The 14,688-nt window shown below is 35.5% G+C and overlaps 1 long non-coding RNA gene across 5 annotated transcripts in view; it reads right to left on the bottom strand.

Moving 5' to 3' along the window:
• Nucleotides 1-290: 290 nt before the first annotated feature.
• Nucleotides 291-14,688, bottom strand: part of LOC137489241 (uncharacterized) — a 315,493-nt gene continuing 301,095 nt past the window's right edge. For 2 of the 5 annotated variants that reach the window (XR_012399383.1, XR_012399385.1), the window contains 2 exons: nt 6,212-6,340; nt 445-2,254 (listed from right to left, as the gene is read on the bottom strand). This is a non-coding gene — a long non-coding RNA (uncharacterized lncRNA). Of the gene's footprint in view, nt 2,255-6,211; nt 6,341-14,688 lie in introns of all 5 variants that reach the window. The other 3 variants (XR_012399381.1, XR_012399384.1, XR_011008635.2) reach the window with 3 other exon arrangements.

Genomic DNA, 14,688 nt, shown 5'->3' on the forward strand with positions numbered 1-14,688 from the left:
TTTTATCTGTTTAATAAATCGGTTTTGTTTAAATGCACTAAAATACATTGCCTATATTCACTGACAAATAAATAGGGGTGTACTCAATTATGCTGAGCCCTGTATGTCAAAATAAATCTAAATGTTTTAAATGCATGTAAAGTGCCATATTTGAGATGTATTTCAAATAACTTTCTCAAATTAAAAGATCAAAATATGTAATAATAATGTAATATTAATACTGTTCTGACCTGAAAGTATTAGAATGTTTGACAAAAGCTAGAGGTTAGAGAAAGAACAGATGCAAAGTTTAAAGATTTGAAACTAAATTTTAATACAGTTTTGATCCCTATGAGTCCTGTATGTCATCAATTTATTGTTGTTCTAAATGTCTGACTATATTTCTTGATTTTGCTTTAATGAGTTAGCAATTATTAAACTGATACACATTTCAGTGGATGACTTAGTTTAAAAAGCATCATCAATATATTTTTTAATTTTGCTCAGAACAAAATAAAACAGGAAACATTCTAAACAAACAGTTTTGATTCTTCTTTTTATCTTTGACCTACATATACTGTTAATCAAAATAATCACCTCCAGAATGTCAAACAAGTTGAGAATGTAGCAACAGAAAGGGAAGTGGTTTTGCAGAATAGGCGACTTTTACTGTTCCACGAGCATGTCTGTCAGGGCCTGGTCCTGGTCTAATCCTTCTCGACATCATTCAGGAGGGGTTACGTGTGTCTTGGTTACGTTGGTACGCAGAACAACGGAAAATGGGTCACGAAAGACAGAAAACACACAATTTCACAGAAACCTGGGGAACAGACAGCCTGCCACATTTAATGTTCTTAAAACATCTGATTGAACAGCTTGTCAAAATATTAAAGCTCACTTATGATGACCCAAGAATTGGAGAGGGTGGAGGGATTATTCTATTTAACAAATGATTTTCTGTATTAACCTGCATTTGGTATGGATTTTAAAAAGCATGGGTAATATTTTAAATGTTTTTATATGTCTGTGTGTGTGTGTGCATGTTTTATTTTTACATCAATTTATTTAATACAAGTCTTGCGCTACGCATTTACCCAATTAAATGATTTTAAATAATAAACCAAGGCATCTGTCAGATCGTAAACTTCATAACGTCACACAGTCCGACCTAGCCTAAAAATATATGAACCGCATTAAAATATGTTTGGACAAGGCTTTAAAGTCGCTGGGTTTGTGCGAACGCAGTGGTGTCAGCGTGTGGAAGCAGCTGCGCTCTGGAAATGAATGCCTCTGACTGTACGCCTGTCAGTGGACTGAGACCCGACTGACCTGATGGGTTTGATTACTTCCCTGACATTCAATGGCAATAAAAAACAAGGCGGCCGACCTGCAGAAATTCCACTGCGCACATCGGTACGTCCGCACGTAAACACCCACGCTCAGCGAACGCACATGTAAACAACACTCACCCACACACGCTAACACATATGGTCGGAATAAACAACAGATACAAGGCACAAAAGCCTCCGAATCTTCAGCTTGGAGTCTCCCACAAGAGCCAAAGCCGTTTCATCTCTTAAATGGGAAGATGTTAACTGCAAAGACAGACAGAAATTTGGCCGATACAGAACTACAACCAGTATTTCACATCTGACTCCATCGATGACAAGCACTAACTACCATGAAATTCCCTAAAGATTAAATGTCCCGGGACCGTATTCCGTCTGCTCTGCCTTTCCTCGACAGGAGGGAACAGAGAAAAGGCAGATAAATCCAAAAGAACCACCCCACAACACTCAGCGAGAGGCAAACCAAGACAAACAGCACATCAAACCTTAGTCTGCAAAGCCTCCTTTTTATCCTGCTGGCATTAAACCCCAGACACACACACACACATACGCTCGGTGGGAGTCTGCATGGAGAGAGAAAGAGAGACACACACACACACACCCTGACGGTACAGGGACTGAGAAACCCAGACAAACAGAAACAAACCGCAGTATTGGAACACAAACACACAAGCCGTTCTCCTACCACACCTGCCTTTGTGTGTCTGCAGCGTCGACTGGCAGTCCTGTCTTTTCTGCAGGGCAACGCAGAGTTCTTTCAAGAAGGGGGGAGGCTAGATAAGCCCGCCATGGACAGGTTTTTACTGGGGGTAAATCAGCAGGTCAGGGGCTTTCAGGTGGGCTCGCTGTTTGAGAAGGCCGGAGCGGGTAACTTTCAGCAAGTCTGTGATTCCTGGGGTTCACATCCTGACTCCCCCATTTGTGCTCTTCAAAAGAGAAAAAAAAGGAAAGGGAGAGAGAGAGAGAAGGAGAGAGAGGAGTAGGAAGCACAGGTCATGTAAAATGTATAAGCTGTATTTAAAAATAATTTAATTCTGGAAGCGAGGAGCTCATCTCCTGCCACCGAGGATCCGGGTGAGGGGATTCTTCTTCTTTTTTTTTTCTTCTTTTTTTTCCCTGAATGCACCTTTTGTGACAGTCTACATTTCGGCTCGGGGGAAAGCAAGAAATGAGAAAGTTGTTTATGAGCACTAGAGCAAATATTTTTTAGCAAAAAAAAAAAAATTCTCTTAAGGTAGTCCAGCCAAGCGTAAGACAGTTATCACTGGCATTCGTGAATTACAAGTCATCCTTTGCGATTTGTTTGTGGTTTCCGCTCATTTCGCTCATGTCACATGGGTTGATTTGAAATTCGCCATTGAGTGAGAGGAATTTAAGCTGGTTGAAGGACAGCATTTAGTGGTCCTGTAAGGCGTAGGCTGGTCTTCACAGGTGGGCTTGTGTGTTTTGCACCGGCTGACTCACTGGTAAGCAAAACTCTCCTCGGGAGGCAGCTCAAACAAACCTAAATTACAGGGTTAATGAAAGCTGAATGAATTAAACAAACTCTATGCTGCTTGTTTGACGTCCATTTAAGAAGATATACATTTATTTTTTGTTCCATAAAAACGGCTTTGACTCCTTCTGCTGAAGGCGGTGTGTTCTGAAGCAAATGTTTCCTATAGCTCCGTTATGCAGTATAATTATGTTACACTTTTGACCTTTGTAAGAAAAAAAAATTCTTTGAACGTTTTAATGCAAACCATTTCAAACCCCAAAAAGAGAAACACACACACACACAAAATAGCATATTTTGCATGTTAAAAGTTGTGCTAGCCGAAATGATTTCTGCCTTCTATTTTCACTTCATATTCTTAAAATGAAACTTTCTTTGTTGTCTGTCGCCTGATTGAGCATAATCAAAAACACTGCACGCCACAAAAGTTTTTTTGTTTTTTTTGTTTGGGGAACCTTGTTCGGATTATATTTAGCACATCACAAACGATCCGTTTGCACACGTACATGCAGGAACGTCTTATGTAAACACACCACAGTGCTCTGTTGTAATAACATGTAAGGGGTACAAGCCTGTCTGCGCCACCATCATTTTATGAGAGACATATTGCTGAAATGTCGATTTCTGTTGCTTTTAATAACAGGCACATGACAGGGCACAAAACACTGCATTGTGGGATATTGACCTGGTTGGGGGGAAGGAGGGGGCAACGATTTGGATTGAGGATAATATTCTCTTTAAAGCGCACCGTGTAAATTGTGCGTATAAAGTCATTGGAAGTGATTCCTCAGGACAGCCTGAGAGGACAGCTACCTGCTGGCTTGAAGAAGCCAATCAATAGCAGGAAATAGAGCCGTGCATGAGGCTGGGAGGCTAGCGAGCGGTTAGCGCTAATAAAAACGGCCGATGTCAATATTTGGGTATAACAGACGAGAAGGATAATAGACAAAAGACAGCATATGCTGTTGCGTACTCAAACAGGGGCTCCGAATTAATGCGCAGAGTCCAGCTGCTCCCGAAGGGTAGACCCCCGCGCATTAGTTACCGCAGGTAATGCCAAACTATAGTAAAATCAATGTGCTCAGAAGCGCTATAAAGAGGGACAACACTTCACAGGAGGCATGAATGAGTGTGTCTCTTTCTCTTTTCCTCTTTCTCTCGCTCAATGGCAGGGTCACAGAGCTGTTGAATGTGTAGTGCTCTAACCGATGCCCTCAAAAAAAGAAATAAATTATGTATATCGAGGCACAATCAGAAGAAATTGTTGCTTTAAAGACATTCATTCATTTATTCATTCATTTTCTTTAGGCTTAGTGCCTTTAGCTTTAAAGACATATTATTTTATATTTCTTGAGTACGCATCCATTACCTGAAATATGTTTTTGTGTTCACTTTCTAAAATTTACTCTAATTTTGCATTTACATGAGAAACTAACGGTAGCATGTTTTTATTTTCTGTTCATGGACCCCTTAAATGCTAATGTTTGTCTTTCATAAGCGATAAACCCCATTTACACTAAACCCAAGACAAAAGAGAATGTCTGACAATGTTAAAAATGGAGAAATGACTTTCATATCAAATACTTCTGTGTTTTTTAATACATCTAACCGTAACGGTACCAAAAAAAGTTGATAGAGAAAATGCCAAAAATTCTGCATTCCCCACTCTTCATGAAAGATGGGATTCTGGAAATAATAAAAGGATGAAATTGTCTCAGACGCACTGAATGTACTTGTACAAAATGGCATGTAAGAACAGAGAACTGCATCTGAGATGCTGCTATTTAGAGGCTCTCTCACCACATTGCGGCCTCGTCCTCTCACCCATTCAAACTGAATGGATCCCGAACAATTGAGCCTCAAGAATTAGTTCTCTCAAAATAAAACTTCCAAATCGTTTGACTTTCTTTCAGCATGAAACACAGAAAGTGCTAAATAAAATCCTGACAGCTTTTTTTATCCAGAGATTAAATTTTTTTAGCTTCAAAATGAGGCAAAAGGATTATAAATGATCAAAAATGTAACTTGTACACTATATTTCAAGTCTTCTAATGCCTTGTCTCAAATGTCAAGCTCTAAAACCACTGGCTGAATGTATAATTCTAAAAACTCAGGAAACAGGGTAAATGCTGGATACCTAAAGGTAATTTCAACACCTTTTTAAGACTTTTTAAAGATCTTCTCAGAATATTTTAAGACCTCATGGCCACTTCAAGTTCTTACAGGTATTAAACATTTCACTTAAACAGATGTTAATAAACAGATGTAGTTTTTATAAATAAATGGGGCACAATCATGCTACAGAATTCAGATAAGCTCGGAAAAACACTGTCACAACACTTTGGACAACTCTTAAACAAAATTTGAGACTTTATAAAAACTTAAATATAATTGAATTGAACAAAAACGCAATTAAGACTTTTTAATACCTTTAAAGGGCCTTAATTTTCTCATTATTGATTTATTAACTTTTAATACTTTTTAAGATCCTGCGGACAACCTGGGAAAACACTTCAGCATTTCAGAAGTCACCGTTTAATTGGCTGAATTCTAAGGATTTTCAGGAGTCTTGTGTGACGTTTTTTTTTTTTTTTTTAATTTTCCAGCCAGAAAGAAAGCTGCAGTGAAACCAAAGCCCCTCATAGAATTGTTTCTAACAATGATTTTATGGATCAACTAAGCATTTCGGTGATATTCACTGCATATAATATTTAAATTGCACACAAAAGTTTTGTTTGAGGCACTTGGTGTACATTGAAGCACACACAAACACACTGGTCCGTTATTGTAGTGGCCTATTTGAACATACTGTATATCAAACTGATGCAAGTCAATGGTTAATAGTAGCAAGTTAAAAAAGACGTGTACAGACAAAATGAATGCCTGTGGCTCCTGATAAAAATGTGAGGCCTTATAAAGCAAATTTCTGTTCAAGAAACTTAACATTGACCTAGCAATGTGCTAAAAATAAAAAAATGTTTTCTTTGTGATTTGAAAAGTTTTGATAATAGATTACAACATTGTCCAAAGGATCTTAATATTAGCATAATTTTCTACACAAAACTATTGCATGATTTATGCAATACGGACAGCCATTTCGTGTATACTATTATGGTACTTTGGATTTGGCATCATTGCAAGGATGGAAAATCAATAACATCATTACATAATTTCTTCTTCAAGCAAAAAGGCAAAACAGAAGTGGTTTTGCTAAATTTAGGGCATCTTTGACAGCAGCTGAAACAAGGTCAGACATATGCTTTTCTTTGACGCATGTCATAAGCACACTTCTGCTACCTGCCATCGTACAGGTTGACGCTGCACGTGGATGACATGCTGTCTATATGCATGAGCACAAATTCATCATTGGCGTGAAAGGTGAACATACCTGGGGCTCCAGAACAACCTCCACACCATCCGGCTATCTGACCAACAGCACTCACACAAACCCAAACTGGACAAGAAACAGGAGAACAGCCACTACTGCAGGTAGAATCTGGATGGCACATTACTTGAACTGGAGAAAACATGAAAAAAAAATGTAGCCATGAGTTTATCGGATACATTAAATCAACATATTGAAATGATAGCAGTTACATACTAATCTTTTCAAGCAAAACACAAACAGGAAACATGCTTAAGGCTCATTATGGGAGTGTGCGAAATGCATTTGGGCATCTATAATGACGGGCTTTACTCCCAACACAATGCACAGATGAAAAGTGCAGAAGTCTGTCATGTGAATTTTCCATCCACTCTTCAACACACTGTAATTTGGGCTGCATTCAAAATGGCCACCACTTTTTTTTTTTCTTCTCCTTCTTCTTCTTCTTACTGCGTGTCCATCCATTACCTCCTTATGATGCCCAGAAAACATTTCAATTGGATTGTGATGGCCTGTTTGGACCCTTTGATCCTACTCCCTTTTAAGACCTCCATTGTTCAAGATTCGCCATCCTGTGCTACCGAAAGGCTGACCCAAGGCAAATCTTCATAATGAGCTTCTTGTCTGATCCATTATGGATTCTTGGATGTGCCTACATCACACATGCCTCTGGTGCATATTTCTGTTTTCCCCATCCTCCAAAAAATGCTCATAAATGTATAAAGAAGGATCAAAATCCAGCAAAACACACTCATCAAAGTCCTCAAGGTAGCGATTGATTTAGCTCGTACGAATTTAGACATAGCGCGGCCCTAATGAAAGATTAAAGACTAGTTGGGAGCATTACAATTTAGAACAAATAAGTCGAAATGGGTTTCATCTCCTCCCATACACGAATGAATAATGCGCTGTTCCTCGCCTACATCAACTGCTCTGGTAATATAGTTGGACTTTCTGCTTTGAAGTTTTACGGCATGTGTGGGTGCACATATACAGGGGAGACTGGAGATGGATGTCACATGGGTGAAGGCTAAGGCCATTGCTTTAACCACTTAGGCACAGGGGTGAACTACAAAATATAAAAGATTTCCTGATCAAAATCTATTTTATAGCTTTTACTTTTTGGGTTTTCCTTTGATTGCCAATCATATTAATAAACAACATGTGATAGGTTTGTCTAAATGGTAATAAAATATTACTTATTATGCACATTGTGAGACAATTATATAAATACATTTCCAATCAAATAGTTAAGAGCAGTGGTTCTCAAACTTTTTTCAACAAGTATACCACCTCAGAAAAAAATGTCTCTCCAAGTACCACCATAATGACTGGTATTGAAATACATAGTAGGCCTAATTAAGCTACAGCTCTGCACAGTTTACAAACGTGGCAGATAAATGTTTATTATTATAAATGTTTATGATTGTCAGCCACTTTAAACAAAATAAATAGTTTGAACAATAACACTGAACTGTGCTTACCTGTAAAAAAATAATAAAACATCAACGTTTAAATTAAAATGTGCTTTTAAAATGTAATTAAAAATGGCACTGTTCTTAAAAAGTTAAAAGAAAACTGCTGTATTTAAATTTAAAGCATTATCATAAAGTAGCCTATTCATCAAGACCTGCAAATGTTTCTTGGACCTCATAAATATAGGTAATACCGTATGTCATATTGTTCATATATAACTCTGTTTGATAAATTTTGAAATATAAGTTGCATGTACATATGACTTATTTGTATCTCTTTGAAATCTAAACTTTAACTTGTATTTTATGAATTGGATTTACATATTTATTTATAAATTAGATCTGCTTACTGCTCCTTAGAGTATGCTATGTGTGTCAGAGAACCAAGTGATTGAACTATACCTGTCAACATTGGGATATAAAAATACGGGTTACACCCTAACAACCGTTACAAATATGGGAAGAAAATTAGCTTCGAATTATAGAATACATAAGGTTCAGCGTAATAAAATCAATTTCCTGATCACATCGTTGTTATCGTACACATCAAAGGGTTAAAAGTGTGTTCATCTTTTTACTTGAATTATTCAGCGATTCCTCCGCATACCACTAGAAGGAAGCCTGCTTACCACTTGTGGTACACGTACCACAGTTTGAGAACGACTGGTTTAGAGAATAGATTTGTTTACAAAAGTTGTTACACAAGATTTGATTCCAAATAAATGCTATTCTAGTGAATTTTTTTTAATCAAAGAATTCTGAAAAATATGTTTAAAGGCTTTCACATAAATATTAGGCCGTTTCAAAAATTGATAATAAAAAGTCTAAAATCATGATCAGAAAAATAATTTGGTCACACTTTATTTTGATGGTCCGTTTGTTGAATTTAATTTACATTGCATCTACTGTACATGCCAACTAATTTAGATTATAAGCAGACTGTTAGGTTGGGATTAGGGTTGGGGTTAGGGGTTTGGGTTAATATAAGTTGACATGTACTTGCAAAGTTTATTATAGTCAGTGTTAATATGGAGCAGTATCAACAGATATTAAGCAGACAGTCACTAGTAATCAAATGGACCATCAAAATAAAGTTTTACCAATGATTTAATGATACTGAACAGAACGAACACATGAACAAAATAAATTACATTTTAAAAATGCATTTAAAAAAATGGACATTTAAACTGTAATATTTCACAATACTAACTTTTCAACCTATTTTCACAATTCAATTAAAAATATACCTAAAGAAAGAAAGACTGCAATAATATTTCCACTATACAACTCACAAACTCCTGGTCCTAAGTGCCTATGTTCGTAAATAAATAAACAAACACATAATCAAATGTGGTGTTTCAAATAAAACAGGTGGTAAGGTAGTTTCACCTGTCACCGTCCTGCCACCAAGATGCATCAAAACAAGCTTGCATTGCATTTTTTTGCAATTAAATTCTAATCTAATAATGACAAACTCTATTTGGAAAGGTCCAAGTCCTCTAAATACATTTTACCAGTTTGTTTTAAAAGAGTAATAGATTAAAACACATTTACTGTTACCCTTTTATGGTTACAATTTTAAGCAAAATGTTATAGTCTAAACATAAAGCAATCAAGACAAACTATATACCATTTGCAAAATTAAAATGTTTAGTTTCCATATCTGGTAACTGTTTTTTAAAAATATTACTGATGAAGTATGCACAGCGCTAAAGCATTTTGTTTATAAGTTGGTGCCTTAATCTTAATAATGATATCACTTAAAAAGTATTTTACATTCTTAGGAGAGACAAAACACAGAGGTTTCGGCACAATGCCCATCTCAGTGTGTGACTAGTGCCGATACATCTGTGTTTTGTATTCCCTGCGAATGTAAAATAAAACTATATAAAGTAATTATTTAACGAGTGAAAATCATGACCTTTTGAGAAACCGTTATTTGTTCATTTGCAACAAGGATACTTGTCAGAGTTGTAAAGCATTACTTTGCTACAGCAATCCACATGTAAAATTGTGTTTAGATGTTTTTAGAGGCTAACTTTAAATCAAATACCACCACACTGACCATAATACTTTATAATTTTATGTATACTTTACAAATATTGTCAAAAGTAGGAAAAAATATAGTTCATATTCCCCAAGACTTAAAGAGCGCCCTCATATGATCACCAATTAAAACTGAATTTCATCTGGTGGCTAATTTTTAAGGTATCAATGTCAAATTGATATATAAATTGGAATATAATTTGTTCAGATATTTAGCTTTAATATTCTGTCAATTTTAGGCAAAAACATGTTTTGTAAAATACATATTTGTATATTATAATTACATACACATTTATTATTGTATAATTTTCATAAACATAAAGGCACATAACTTTTATTTTATTTAACTTTTTTCATTTCAACTACAATCTGACATCTGACTTCTTTAAAATGAAACCTAAATCTGTACAAAACATTAAAGATTGGCAACCAGGGCTTAAATAAATAAATTAACAATAACTTAGTGTTTAGAGATATGTTGTCAGAATAATATAATTTTTCAGATAAACGTGATAATATAAGTTTGAAATATACACCAATAAATAAATGAATAAAAATACAAACAAATCCCTTACACTACAAATGTTAAAAAAGTTACAACCACCCTGACCTTTTTTATACATTTTGCATGTGTTCAGAGCTTCCCTACAACACTTTACACACCTGTGAAAGAACACCTTCAAGGTTAAACTGATAAATCAGTAAAACTGCTGTAGGAGACCAACAAAAAAGGCACTGCAGAGCAATATGCATAGCTAAAACACATGAGTTTTAGACAAAAGCATATCAATTAATTGATATTAGCAAGGTCTACTCAAGGCTCTGAGGGCAAATCCATTAACTTATTCATATGTATACAAAAATAAAACATGATGCAAATATGAAAAGCACGCTATCATCCAGCATAAACGAGCTGAATAGATTTCCATGTTATTTTCTGAATTACAGTTTCTAAAATGCTTCAGTGCGATCGCCTCGAGAGTAAACTTTCCAGAAAAACAAACAACACATCGACATAAAAAAGAAAGAGGAGGGGGAAAAAAGGAAAACATCAATTGTCCTTCTTCCTTCTTGAGAACGACATGCTTTGTAGCTCCTCTGTCATATCTCATGGAGTCGAATGGACAGAAGGATTGCTGGCTTGACTGACTTTCTGACATCCCTCGAGACGGCGTTCTCTTTCCGGCACCTCTCGAGAGACGCCTGGACTTTATGAATTAGTTACAAGCTTTGTCCTTTTCTTATTGCATGGCAGATGAAACCCACACCACATAAGACAGAGGTGCAGGAAAAGGAAGAACGTCAATTGGAGCGAATTGTGAATTCTGGGGGCAAGAAGAGGCAAAAGCAAACGAAAGAAAAGTTTTCCTACTATTTGCAAATGAAATGCAGCTGCGTGTCATTTTTGGCCTCCGCCCGTTCTAAGATTGGAAAGATGGAGTTTGTGTGTGTGTGTGTGTGTGTGTGTGTGTGTGTGTGTGTGTGTGTGTGTGTGTGTGTGAGTGTTTGTCTGTGTGTGAGACGGTGGAAGAGTTCTGTCTCCTTTGTGACCATTTGCTTCGACCTAAAACGCGGCTGGGGGGAAACAGCACTTTTTACAGTGTGTGGCTCAATGTCGAACTTATATTTAATATATGACATTTCACACAAATCATCGGACCAAAGACATGACCCTGGGGTATTTTTGCAGATTGCTTTTTCAGTACCTCAGCAACTGTGGAATTACTCTTCCTCAAGAAAGCCTTTGAGTTGGACGAGGTGATCACCTCGGACGGCTGTGGCCATCCTGATCTGGAACAGCTCAGAGAAAGTGATATCATGATCGGAGAGCCATGCTAAATTGAAAACATCTTGCTGGCTGGAGGCTCTGCAAAATACCCATATATTACATATTGTATAACACTCAATTGGCCAACTGGACAATTATTCTGTTGTGGCATCTCAAATGGTCTGTTTTTGAACTTATAGCTTCATTTTTGCGAGCGTTCGGTTTTAATAGGTTAAGTTTTAAGGAATGCTGTGGCCTCTAAACTAGGGCTGCACAATATGGGACAAATCTGATGATGTATTTTGCGATATGAATATAATTTCAGCAGATTAATCGAAAAAAGCTCTATGTAGAAACTTTTAATTTTATTTAGATAAATTGGGATTATCAAGCCTTTTATGTCTTTGCATAAATTACAATAAATTACAATCATATTTAAATACAACAGACTAAAGATAAAAGTGAAACAAACAGTGCTCTGTGGTTTTCTGCAGAGTATCTAGGTACAGAAATTAAACATTCATTCATTCATTTTCAGCTTAGTCCCTTTATTAATTAGGGTTCACCACAGTGGTATGAACCACCAACTTATCCAGCATATGTTTAACAAAGCGGATGCCCTTCCAGCTGCAATCCATAACTGGGAAAAGAAATTAAACAATCAAACATAAAATAACATGGTCATCATTGTAGAAATGATTTAAAAATAATAATATCTTTATTTTTTAATCTTTAATAAACTATCTAATCCTGTGATTTGACTATTGAGGATACACATTAAAATATTGATGCTCGAACCATATATTGCGCAGCTCTACTCTAAACTGTAAAATCTCAAGTTCACACCAAGGATGTCAATTCTCGCAGTCTAAACCTGAATGACTTACTTTCTTCTGAAGAACACAAAAGAAGATTTTGAATAACTGCTTGAATTGTTTTTCTAACTCACGGTGCACTGGAAAAATAAATGATCACTGCCTTATTTTTCTTTTGAATCAAATGATCTTTGTGCATTTCAAATTGTGCTTCATTCAGGTGAGTGGGATTGTCAAACCATCAGTAGAAACACTCTTCTCACTTATGCACCTGACTCTTTATCTAAACTTCATCTTACAAAAACTCAATAGTCAACTAAATTTATGTTTACTAAAAATGTACCACAATCATGTTGCACTGATTGCTTCAACCTTAAATAACTCCTGCACAATATTAAACCATAAATACCTCTTTTGCACAATTTTCACCTTTAATACCTCTCTTGGACAATATCCTGCAAAACATTGTTCTGTCTCATGTAAAAGTACTTGTATAGCCTGTCTTATAGTTGAGTATCTTATAGTGTATGTTAATTATGCAATAAAAAAAAATAGTTCTAATGTCAAGTGATGTGTTTGTATTTATGATTAATTTATGTGCCATCGTTGTCCTGCGAGACACGACATTACGTTCTTCTGTATGTCCTCACATGTAGCAGAATGATAATGAAGCTAGACTTGACTTGAAATTTTCTAGTCATCTCAACTGAATTACTCAACTCAATCCAACTGACTAAAAATATTAAGTTCAACATTGTTTCTTTCGTGTTCACATCCTGCCCCTTACTTTAGTGTTCCCGGTCAAAATTGACCACTCTTTTAACTGCTCTTATATTAGCGCAAAAATAATTTTTTCTCCACCAAATTTCTATTCAACATTCTTTATATGTAAACAATTTCTTAAAGTAGTGTTTAACATAAATTTACAGAATTAGACATAAAATAACTGCAGTGAAAATAAAAATAGGTGCTGAAAATATATTACAAAATGAACAGTAGATGACAGAAATTAAAATACTTTGTTTTTATTACTAATAGACAACTCGCTAAAATAACTATCACAGGGTCTGACCAAAGAAATTGACATTTCAATCCATCAGAATGATTTATCAATCAGCAAAGCACAAACAAAATGCTATCCTCTCCTGTGTTCTGAGAGATTGAATGTTCAGTCCTCTAAGTGTACTAATAGTGATATACAGTGAGCATGGACATAGAACTAGCACTAGTTATACTTTGGTCATTTTTAAGCAAGATAATAATGGTCCACTATTTCTTCTGGAGAAAGTCTTTTTTGTTTATTTCGGCTAGAATAAAAGCAGTTTTTAATTTTTTAAAAAACATTTTAGGGTCAATAATATTAGCCCCTTTATGCAATATATTTTTTGATAGTCTACAGAACAAACCATCATTATACACTAACTTTTTTTTTTATTACCCTGACCTGCCTAGTTAACCTAATAAACTTATTTAAGCCTTTAAATGTCACTTTAAGCTGTATAGAAGTGTCTTGAAAAATATTTAGTCAAATATTATTTACTGTCATCATGGCAAAGATAAAAAAAAATCAGTTATTAGAAATGGGTTATTAAAACTATTATGTTTAAAAATGTTTTGAAAAAATCTGCTCTCAGCTAAACAGAATTTGGGGGAAAAAACTGGGGGGCTTATAATTCTGACTTCAACTGTATATATATATATATATTCGAGTCCTGATTGGGATTCCAATTCCAATCGAGTCTGAAACCACGTGATCGGGCCCGATTTCCCGATCTGGACATCCCTACCTTGTGTTGTCATGACTTTTTGTCATACAATTTTTTACAGTGTTGTCCAAAATAGAATTGAAATACTGTACGAATAAAGTATGACAGAATTATTTACTCTGATAGTATCTTATTAAATACTGCGATATTTATGGATCAAAGATATCGAATCGTTTTTTTTTTTTTTTTTTTTTTTTGTTTTTTGGTGTGTGAGTGTGTATGTGTGTTAATCTCTTTGATTCCAACAACCTTCCAATTCAATAAACTTTTTCTGCTTTAAGTCACTAGACTTATTAATTATTATGTAACTACTAATTAAAAAATATATGTTAATTTTCATCCAGTTTTTACAATTTAATCTACACAAAACTTATTTGAAAAGTTAAAACAGCCTTGTTACTGGATTTGAATATGCTTTCTTTGCACATTTTTCTTTACCAAAATGGGATGTCTTGTGCAGTTTCTTTATGCCATCCAAATAACTTTTGAAATCACTGTGTATTAATATGGAGGGGGAAAATCTCAATCAAACAAAACTACACAAAACACAAGCAAATCCCATCATGCCCAGCAAAAAGGTGAAAGAGTGTTGCAAATTCTCAAGGTTAGC

This window comes from Danio rerio, chromosome 24 (genome assembly GCF_049306965.1).
Source record: "Danio rerio strain Tuebingen ecotype United States chromosome 24, GRCz12tu, whole genome shotgun sequence".
NCBI classification, from domain to species: domain Eukaryota; kingdom Metazoa; phylum Chordata; class Actinopteri; order Cypriniformes; family Danionidae; genus Danio; species Danio rerio.